A 12048-nucleotide genomic window follows, 5' to 3' on the forward strand; every position below is an offset into this window, starting at 1 on the left:
TGTTTATAGCGAATCGTGTACCTTATGTAATTAATAGACAAAAGCCTAATGAGTGTGTTTCTTTTCTTGGTCATGTGGTTCCAGCATAGACATTCTGGTCACCATCCGGTCTCTTTCGAAACTGCCCGGTCCCCAGTAGGTAATAAACATAGAGCGGGTCCCCGGTAGGTAATGAACAGGGAGAGAGAGAGATGCGATCGATAGGGTGCAGCTGTAGTAGCCCATCTTGACTCATGGGCACAGAGTGATTTGATTTGTGTGTGGATTGCTAGACATCCTAGGAGCCTATTGGATTGCATTGATAAGTATTTATGCAGAATATGCTACCGCAGCACGCAATGAATGGGCAGGTTTAGGAACTAGTTTATGGTTTAATTTGAGCGATAATGGTGAGAGAGGAAATAGTGAATGTTGCAGATACATTTATGATCTGGCATCATTATTCTGAGCAGATCTTTCTCTCTCTCTGTATGTCCTCAAATGGACTCATCATCTTCTCTCTCAAGTTTTCGTTCCTCTTCACTTCAGTATTACTTCATCATGATGAACGGTTGGATCCGTGTTTCTTCTTTGCTGCCGCCTATAACTCAATTTTCCACCAATGCATTTATTGCAGTGCTCTGGACTTCATCAACCTCAATTGGATCCTTATTCTTGAACAAATTTCTCAGACTCCTTGTATTTTAGATAGGTAGGTGTGTTTGCTCGCGTGTAGGCTATGCATCCATGTGTGCCTGTGTAAGTCGCTGCTCTGTATAAGAGCATCTACTAAATTACTTAAATGTGAATGTAATGTGTAAGTGTGTGCCAGCGGGCAATCTTGTGTGTGCTGTGTTTTGTGTACAGTACTGCAACAGGCTAATAAACAAGCATGATGTGTTCTGTGTACAGTATAGTCCAGTACTTTAACGGGCAGGGTATGTGTGTGTTACATCGCACCAGCAACAGGTTACATCGTGACGGCAGTAACAGGAACAGCGGCATCTAGTGGGAAAACCGTGGTACTTTCACACTAATTTATGGTAAAATAATGCAAGCTGCTTCAAAACATCACCAGATTCACAGGGAATAGATTGCAAATGATGAAGAAGCAATACTATAAGCCACAGCTCCATACTACTTGTCAAACAGAGCTGATAGTGTATACTGGTGGTTGGGGTGGGGTTGATGTCGGGGTCCGTGGCTTTGACCATTTGATTGGATTCCTCTTACTCAATGGTAGGAAGACGTTTGGTCAATATCGGATGTTGGGTACTATATTTATTGAATATTATGTGAATCCTAAACATTTAAAGGTTGAATTTGAGTGCAATCAATTAGCTTAATTTCTCTGAGATCAAATTACATTTCAACAAAATAATGTTTCAGGAATGTTAATCCGATCTGTTTCTAGCTACAGAAATGATTTCAGAACAATCTGAGATGGTGGGTGTCATTCCTCTTTCTTTTTCTTATTGCTCTCTTGTATCTTGAGTAGCATGCAGCCATACACCTGCATAACACAATGTCTCCTGTGGTGGGGCCTTACTGTAACTAGTACTGCTGCTATCTGTCATCATGGGAATACCTGCTATACTGTAGTTGGCTTTCTCAAAACACTGTGGACACCGTCACTGTGGACACCGTCACTGTGGAGTTTCTGATTGCTTTCTGTTGGTTAAAAAGATGTATTTGACCGAATGTGTGAATGTGCAGTGGGGATATGTAGTCCTGTGTCTATTTACAGAAAGCAGATGGTTATATAATGGGTCATAGCATTATTTATTTGAGACTATTCCATTGGTCTTAAAGGGTGGCGAACAGCCCATCTGGCCTGGCTTTGCTCTGCTGTTCTCTTCAGCTGTGTGTTCTCTCCATACAGTATCAGCTTGCTGTCTTTGTGTTAAAGCTAATCTATTCTGGGATGGATTGTCAACAGTCCGTATAGTCAGAGGGGTTTTAAGTCAAACCAAGTGGTCCAACAAGCCAGTACTTCCATAAGAAACATAGAGTAAAGTCAACTCAGGCAGTTGTTTTGTATTGTATTTGTTTGTATTCAGGCAGCAGTTTGTCCATGAGTGCAGCTGCCATGACACTTGTGTGATCAGAGAGGGGTTTCCATTGGGTAGACATCTTGGTAATTGACTATCTTTGTTAAAGCTGTCAGTCCTCCTTACAAACGTAAGAGGAGAGAGACCTGTCAAGAGACAGAGAGAGAAATTATATTTAAGCTTCCCAATTAAGAAGCTAAATCAGGAGAAAGTCCTGTCACATCTGTCAATGAACGTGGTGAAAAAACGACAGGGGAGAAGAGAGAAAGCCAAGCGACCTTCTACTGTCTGCTATGAAATCAATTCATAATTTGTTCTCTTAGAGGTGCATTTTGAGGAGAGTAATTTTATCCAATTAACTATTAATCTTCTTTTTTTTACTCTGTCTCTAGGGTTGGCACAATTACCATATAACTGTGTAACTGATAGTTATGGATGAATACCGTCATGAAAAAAACAAAAATATCGTAATGGTTAAAATAAAAATGAATAGCTGACTGAAGATGGGTGGCCGGGCATTTGTATGGCAATTTGACTGGTAAACTCATGGGGGTACATTTGTATGGCAATTTGACTGGTAAACTCATGGGGGTACATTTGAAATGGCTGCCTGGCATTATAATGCAATCATATAAAATGTAGTCAGGAGAGGACTGTATAAAATGTGGTCAGGAGAGGACTGTATAAAATGTGGTCAGGAGAGGACTGTATGAAATGTAGTCAGGAGAGGACTGTATAAAATGTAGTCAGGAGAGGACTGTAAAAATGTAGTCAGGAGAGGACTGTAAAAATGTAGTCAGGAGAGGACTGTATTAAATGTGGTCAGGAGAGGACTGTATTAAATGTGGTCAGGAGAGGACTGTATTAAATGTGGTCAGGAGAGGACTGTATAAAATGTAGTCAGGAGAGGACTGTATAAAATGTGGTCAGGAGAGGACTGTATAAAATGTAGTCAGGAGAGGACTGTATTAAATGTGGTCAGGAGAGGACTGTATAAAATGTAGTCAGGAGAGGACTGTATAAAATGTGGTCAGGAGAGGACTGTATAAAATGTGGTCAGGAGAGGACTGTATAAAATGTGGTCAGGAGAGGACTGTATAAAATGTGGTCAGGAGAGGACTGTATAAAATGTGGTCAGGAGAGGACTGTATAAAATGTAGTCAGGAGAGGACTGTATAAAATGTAGTCAGGAGAGGACTGTATAAAATGTGGTCAGGAGAGGACTGTATAAAATGTAGTCAGGAGAGGACTGTATAAAATGTAGTCAGGAGAGGACTGTATAAAATGTGGTCAGGAGAGGACTGTATAAAATGTAGTCAGGAGAGGACTGTATAAAATGTAGTCAGGAGAGGACTGTATAAAATGTAGTCAGGAGAGGACTGTATAAAATGTGGTCAGGAGAGGACTGTATAAAATGTAGTCAGGAGAGGACTGTATAAAATGTAGTCAGGAGAGGACTGTATAAAATGTGGTCAGGAGAGGACTGTATAAAATGTAGTCAGGAGAGGACTGTATGAAATGTAGTCAGGAGAGGACTGTATAAAAAAGGACTGTATAAAATGTAGTCAGGAGAGGACTGTATGAAATGTAGTCAGGAGAGGACTGTATGAAATGTAGTCAGGAGAGGACTGTATGAAATGTGGTCAGGAGAGGACTGTATGAAATGTAGTCAGGAGAGGACTGTATGAAATGTAGTCAGGAGAGGACTGTATGAAATGTGGTCAGGAGAGGACTGTATGAAATGTGGTCAGGAGAGGACTGTATAAAATGTGGTCAGGAGAGGACTGTATGAAATGTAGTCAGGAGAGGACTGTATGAAATGTGGTCAGGAGAGGACTGTATAAAATGTGGTCAGGAGAGGACTGTATGAAATGTAATCAGGAGAGGACTGTATTAAATGTGGTCAGGAGAGGACTGTATAAAATGTAGTCAGGAGAGGACTGTATAAAATGTGGTCAGCAGAGGACTGTATTAAATCTAGTCAGGTGAAGACTATAAAATATCCTCTCTAGTCAGGAGAGGTTTGTTTATGAAACATTCCAGGGGTTTCAAAGGCTCTGATGAAATTTTTGTCTAATCAAGAGAATTTACTCTTATCAGAAGTCATGGCCAGGGCAGGATGTTGTACACTATAAAACTTTGCAGTGGGTTTTCCGAGGCTCTAATAAAGTCAATGAGTCTTTATAACTGAGTTAACAAGATGTTTTACTGTGTGGGTGTTCTCTCTCTCTCTCTCTCTCTCTCTCTCTCTCTCTCTCTCTCTCTCTCTCTCCTCATTTTCCACTTTCAAAGTCATTCTCTTTTTTCTCCTTGCTCTCTCTCGCTGTCCATCTTTCTGTAGACTGGTGTCTCATCACCCGTCTAAAGAAGCTTAGTTGTGCACACAAGGGCAAATTCCTCCTATTAGTCTTTCAAGCCAGTCCTTTTTGATTGTTCAAGAAAAATATGTCGATTGAAACAATCGTGTGACCCCCCCCCCCATCGTGTGACCAGAGTATCCATTATATTGACCAGATACTCAAGTGGCTACTCTAACAATTAAAATAATAATAATACATCTATTCTGAATTGAAAGTCAGTTTGCCTGGGTACCAGTCTCTTTAGATAATCCACTCCCTGTACTCCATATCAAGTGTGAAAGGCAATGACAAGAAGTGCTAAGGACTGGAATGTTAGATAAAGAGATTGGTGCTCAGACTGGAAGGCATTCGTGAGGAGGCAAGATCAGGTGGGACCTTTCTAGCCAATGAGAGGGCAGATACAGTTGAAGTCGGAAGTTTACATACACTTAGGTTGGAGTCATTAAAACCCCTTCTTCAGCCACTCCACAAATTTCTTGTTAACAAACTATAGTTTTGGCAAGTCGGTTAGGACATCTACTTTGCATGGCACAAGTCATTTTTCCAACAATTGTTTACAGACAGATTATTTCACTTATAATTCACTGAATCACAATTCCAGTGGGTCAGAAGTTTATATACACTAAGTTGACTGTGCCTTTAAACAGCTTGGAAAATTCCAGACAATTATGTCATGGCTTTAGAATCTTCTGATAGGCAAATTGACATCGTTTGAGTCAATTGGAGGTGTACCTGTGGATGTATTTCAAGGCCAACCTTCAAACACTTTGCTTGTGCCTCTTTGCTTGACATCATGGGAAAATCTAAAGAAATCAGGCAAGACCTCAGAAAAAAATTGGAGGTGTACCTGTGGATGCATTTTTTATTTATTTATTTATTTCACCTTTATTTAACCAGGTAGGCCAGTTGAGAACAAGTTCTCATTTACAACTGCAACCTGGCCAAGATAAAGCAAAGCAGTGCAACACAAACAACAACACAGAGTTACACATGGAATAAACAAACATACAGTCAGTAACACAATAGAAAACATCTATAAACAGTGTGTGCAAATGAGGTAAGATTAGGGAGGTAAGGCAATAAATAGGCCGTAGTGGCGAAGTAATTACAATTTAGCAATTAAACACTGGAGTGATAGATGTGCAGAGGATGAATGTGCAAGTAGAGATACTGGGGTGCAAAGGAGAAAAAAAAACTAAATCAATATGGGGACGCGGTAGTTGGATGGGCTATTTACAGATGGGCTATGTACAGGTGCAGTGATCTGTGAGCTGCTCTGACAGCTGATACTTAAAATTTGTGAGGGAGATATGAGTCTCCAGCTTCAGATTTTTGCATTCCAGTCATTGGCAGCAGAGAACTGGAAGGAAAGGCGACCAAAGGATGAATAGGCTTTGGGGGTGACCAGTGAAATATACCTGCTGGAGCACGTGCTACGGGTGGGTGCTGCTATGGTAACCAGTGAGCTGAGATAAGGCGGGGCTTTACCTAGCAAAGACTTATAGATGACTTGGAGCCAGTGGGTTTGGCGACGAATATGAAGCGAGTGCCAGCCAACGAGAGCATACAGGTCACAGTGGTGGGTAGTATATGGGGCTTTGGTGACAAAACGGATGGCACTGTGATAGACTGCATCCAGTTTGTTGAATAGAGTGTTGGAGGCTATTTTGTAAATGACATCGCCGAAGATAAGGATCGGTAGGATAGTTAGATTTACCAGGGTATGTTTGGCAGCATGAGTGAAGGACGCTTCGTTGGGAAATATGAAGCTGATTCTAGATTTAATTTTGGAATGGAGTTGCTTAATATGAGCCTGGAAGGAGAGTTTACAGTCTAACCAGACACCTAGGTATTTGTAATTGTCCACATATTCTAAGTCAGAACCGTCCAGAGAAGTGATGCTGGACGGGCGGGCAGGTGCGGGCAGTGATCGGTTGAATAGCATGCATTTAGTTTTACTTGCATTTAAGAGCAGTTGGAGGCCACGGAAGGAGAGTTGTATATGTCATTGATGCTCGTCTGGAGGTTAGTTAACACAGTGTCCAAAGAAGGGCCTACCTTCAAACGCAGTGTCTATTTGCTTGACATCATGGGAAAATCAGAAGAAATCAGCCAAGACCTCAGAAAAAAAAATGTAGACCTCCACAAGTCTGGTTCATCATTGGGAGCAATTTCCAAATGCCTGAAGGTACCACGTTCATCTGTACAAACAATAGTACGCAAGTATAAACACCATGGGACCACGCAACCGTCATACCTCTCAGGAAGGAGACACTTTAGAGATGAACGTACTTTGGTGCGAAAAGTGCAAATCAATCCCAGAATAACAGCAAAGGATCTTGTGAAGATGCTGGAGGAAACAGGTTCGACATAACCTGAAAGTCCGCTCAGCTCGGAAGAAGCCACTGCTCCAAAACCACCAATCTATGGTTTGCAACTGCACATGGGGATGAAGATTGTACTTTTTGGAGAAATGTCCTCTGCTCTGATGAAACAAAAATAGAACTGTTTGGCCATAATGACCATCGTTATGTTTGGAGAAAAAAGGGGGAGGCTTTTAAGCCGAAGAACACCACCCCAACCGGGAAGCATAGGGGTGGCAGCATCATGTTGTGGGGGTGCTTTGCTCAGGAGGGACTGGTGCACTTCACAAAATAGATGGCGTCATGAGGGAGGAAAATGATGTGGATATATTGAAGCAACATCTCAAGACATCAGTCAGGAAGTTAAAGCTTGGTCGCAAATGGATCTTCCAAATGGACAATGACCCCAAGCATACTTCCAAAGTTGTGGCAAAATGGCTTAAGGACAACAAAGTCAAGGTATTGGAGTGGCCATCACAAAGCCCTGACCTCAATCCCATAGAAAATTTGTGGGCAGAACTGAAAAAGCGTTTGCGACCAAGGAGGCTTTCAAACCTGACTCAGTTACACCAGCTCTGTCAGGAGGAATGGGACAAAATTCACCTAATTTATTGTGGGAAGCTTGTGGAAGGCTACCTGAAATGTTTGACCCAAGTGAAACAATTTAAAAGCAATGCTACCAACTACTAATTGAGTGTATGTAAACTTCTGACCCCCATGTGATGAAAGAAATAAAAGATGAAATAAATTATTCTCTCTACTATTATTCTGACATTTCACATTCTTAAAATAAAGTGGTGATCCTAACTGACCTAAGACAGGAGATGTTTACTTGGATTAAATGTCAGGAAATGTAAAAAACTGAGTTTAAATGTATTTTGCTATGGTGTATGTAAACTTCCGACTTCAACTGTACGCGTGTGAACAACAGGCACAAGTCCGATACAGTGTTTTTTGTCAAAGTTGCCTTGATGTCACGTGTCCTACTCATCAGTACACTCAAAACAACTTAAGAACTACGAAACTTCTATTCAATCAAATAAGCCACACGTAGCAAATAAGCCATTACATTTCTTGTTAATCAAATTCGACACTTCATTGACCTCCATAAAAACTCCTTGCTTAGTGAGCGAAAAAACGCCTCCTGCTGCTTTGCCTCTTCCTCTCTGGTGTGACTCACACATTTCAGTAAATTACTATAGCTCACACCTCGGTCCAATCAATGTAATTTAGTAAATGCCGGATCTCTATGGCAAGAGACATCTTTCACCCAAGTTTAGTCAAAATCAGGCCAGTGCTGTCTGAGATATCGTGAGTCAAATGAAGACCGATCCACAGTCCCCTCCCATGATTTCATTTAGGGGGACAATGAGAGAAATATTGATTCAGACACACACACACACACACACACACACACACACACACACACACACACACACACACACACACACACACACACACACACACACACACACACACACACACACACACACACACACACAGCCTCTTACCCCTCTGTGTGGTTGTGTCCCGATAATCTCCCGAAGTGTGCACTTGTTCACTTCCCTTCATGGATTTGAAAGGAAATGACTGGTACTATGTAAGAAATATGGTGGGAACTCCCTCAAGCCCATGCCTACACCAATCTAAATCCTTGACATTTTTGGGGAGTAGTGAACGAGTGCAAACTTCAGGAGAAAGGAGAGATTATTTGGATGCAACCTGTGTCTTCACTGTGATTATTATGTCACTGTTTTTATGAAGAGACATTTGCTATGTGTTACTTTTTCTCCACTATGATCAGAATGGCGGCAGCATTAACTATGAGACGGCAGCATTAACTATGAGATGAGGCGGCAGCATTAACTATGAGACGGCAGCATTAACTATGAGATGAGGCGGCAGCATTAACTATGAGACGGCAGCATTAACTATGAGATGAGGCGGCAGCATTAACTATGAGATGAGGCGGCAGCATTAACTATGAGATGAGGCGGCAGCATTAACTATGAGATGAGGCGGCAGCATTAACTATGAGATGAGGCGGCAGCATTAACTGAGATGAGGCGGCAGCATTAACTATGAGATGAGGCGGCAGCATTAACTATGAGATGAGGCGGCAGCATTAACTATGAGATGAGGCGGCAGCATTAACTATGAGATGAGGCGGCAGCATTAACTATGAGATGAGGCGGCAACATTAACTATGAGACGGCAGCATTAACTATGAGATGAGGCGGCAGCATTAACTATGAGATGAGGCGGCAGCATTAACTATGAGATGAGGCGGCAACATTAACTATGAGATGAGGCGGCAGCATTAACTATGAGATGAGGCGGCAGCATTAACTATGAGATGAGGCGGCAGCATTAACTATGAGATGAGGCGGCAGCATTAACTATGAGATGAGGCGGCAGCATTAACTATGAGATGAGGCGGCAGCATTAACTATGAGATGAGGCGGCAGCATTAACTATGAGATGAGGCGGCAGCATTAACTATGAGATGAGGCGGCAGCATTAACTATGAGATGATGAGATGGCGGCAGCATTAACTATGAGATGAGGCGGCAGCATTAACTATGAGACGGCAGCATTAACTATGAGATGAGGCGGCAGCATTAACTACGAGATGAGGCGGCAGCATTAACTACGAGATGAGGCGGCAGCATTAACTACGGGATGAGGCGGCAGCATTAACTACGAGATGAGGCGGCAGCATTAACTATGAGATGAGGCGGCAGCATTAACTATGAGATGAGGCGGCAGCATTAACTATGAGACGGCAGCATTAACTATGAGACGGCAGCATTAACTATGAGATGAGGCGGCAGCATTAACTATGAGATGAGGCGGCAGCATTAACTATGAGATGAGGTGGCAGCATTAACTATGAGATGAGGCGGCAGCATTAACTATGAGACGGCAGCATTAACTATGAGATGAGGCGGCAACATTAACTGTGAGGCGGCAGCATTAACTATGATATGAGGCGGCAGCAATAGCTATGAGATGAGGCGGCAACATTAACTATGAGATGAGGCGGCAGCATTAACTATGAGATGAGGCGGCAGCATTAACTATGAGATGAGGCGGCAACATTAACTATGAGATGAGATAACTATGAGAGGCGGCAGCATTAACTATGAGATGAGGCGGCAGCATTAACTATGAGATGAGGCGGCAGCATTAACTATGAGATGAGGCGGCAGCATTAACTATGAGATGAGGCGGCAGCATTAACTATGAGATGAGGCGGCAGCATTAACTATGAGATGAGGCGGCAGCATTAACTATGAGATGAGGCGGCAGCATTAACTATGAGATGAGGCGGCAGCATTAACTATGAGATGAGGCGGCAGCATTAACTATGAGATGAGGCGGCAGCATTAACTATGAGATGAGGCGGCAGCATTAACTATGAGATGAGATGAGGCGCAGCATTAACTATGAGATGAGGCGGCAGCATTAACTATGAGATGAGGCGGCAGCATTAACTAGGCGGCAGGGATGAGGCGGCAGCATTAACTATGAGATGAGGCGGCAGCATTAACTATGAGATGAGGCGGCAGCATTAACTATGAGATGAGATGAGGCGCAACATTAACAGCATTAACTATGAGATGAGGTGGCAGCATTAACTATGAGATGAGGCGGCAGCATTAACTATGATGAGGCGGCATTAACAGGCGGCAGCATTAACTATGAGATGAGGCGGCAGCATTAACTATGAGATGAGGCGGCAGCATTAACTATGAGATGAGGCGGCAGCATTAACTATGAGATGAGGCGGCAGCATTAACTATGAGAGATGAGGAGGCAGCATTAACTATGAGGCGGCAGCATTAACTATGAGATGAGGCGGCAGCATTAACTATGAGATGAGGCGGCAGCATTAACTATGAGATGAGGCGGCAGCATTAACTATGAGATGAGGCGGCAACATTAACTATGAGATGAGGCGGCAGCATTAACTATGAGATGAGGCGGCAGCATTAACTATGAGATGAGGCGGCAGCATTAACTATGAGATGAGGCGGCAACATTAACTATGAGATGAGGCGGCAGCATTAACTATGAGATGAGGCGGCAGCATTAACTATGAGATGAGGCGGCAACATTAACTATGAGATGAGGCGGCAGCATTAACTATGAGATGAGGCGGCAGCATTAACTATGAGATGAGGCGGCAGCATTAACTATGAGATAACACTATGAGATGAGGCGGCAGCATTAACTATGAGATGAGGCGGCAGCATTAACTATGAGATGAGGCGGCAGCATTAACTATGAGATGAGGCGGCAGCATTAACTATGAGCATTAACTATGAGGCGGCAGCATTAACTATGAGATGAGGCGGCAGCATTAACTATGAGATGAGGCGGCAGCATTAACTATGAGATGAGGCGGCAGCATTAACTATGAGATGAGGCGCAACATTAACAGCATTAACTATGAGATGAGGCGGCAGCATTAACTATGAGATGAGGCGGCAGCATTAACTATGAGATGAGGCGGCAGCATTAACTATGAGATGAGGCGGCAGCATTAACTATGAGATGAGGCGGCAGCATTAACTATGAGATGAGGCGGCAGCATTAACTATGAGATGAGGCGGCAGCATTAACTATGAGATGAGGCGGCAGCATTAACTATGAGATGAGGCGGCAGCATTAACTATGAGATGAGGCGGCAGCATTAACTATGAGATGAGGCGGCAGCATTAACTATGAGATGAGGCGGCAGCATTAACTATGAGATGAGGCGGCAGCATTAACTATGAGATGAGGCGGCAGCATTAACTATGAGATGAGGCGGCAGCATTAACTATGAGATGAGGCGGCAGCATTAACTATGAGATGAGGCGGCAGCATTAACTATGAGATGAGGCGGCAGCATTAACTATGAGATGAGGCGGCAGCATTAACTATGAGATGAGGCGGCAGCATTAACTATGAGATGAGGCGGCAGCATTAACTATGAGATGAGGCGGCAGCATTAACTATGAGATGAGGCGGCAGCATTAACTATGAGATGAGGCGGCAGCATTAACTATGAGATGAGGCGGCAACATTAACTATGAGATGAGGCGGCAACATTAACTATGAGATGAGACGGCAGCATTAACTATGAGATGAGGCGGCAGCATTAACTATGAGATGAGGCGGCAGCATTAACTATGAGATGAGGCGGCAACATTAACTATGAGATGAGACGGCAGCATTAACTATGAGATGAGACGGCAGCATTAACTATGAGATGAGGCGGCAGCATTAACTATGAGATGAGGCGGC

The 12048-nt window shown here is 43.1% G+C and overlaps 1 protein-coding gene across 7 annotated transcripts in view; it reads left to right on the forward strand.

Moving 5' to 3' along the window:
• Nucleotides 1-12048, forward strand: part of LOC118369862 (E3 ubiquitin-protein ligase MARCHF8-like) — a 196065-nt gene that overhangs the window by 916 nt on the left and 183101 nt on the right. The window lies entirely within an intron of this gene.

The sequence above is a fragment of the Oncorhynchus keta genome, chromosome 36 (assembly GCF_023373465.1).
Source record: "Oncorhynchus keta strain PuntledgeMale-10-30-2019 chromosome 36, Oket_V2, whole genome shotgun sequence".
NCBI lineage: Eukaryota > Metazoa > Chordata > Actinopteri > Salmoniformes > Salmonidae > Oncorhynchus > Oncorhynchus keta.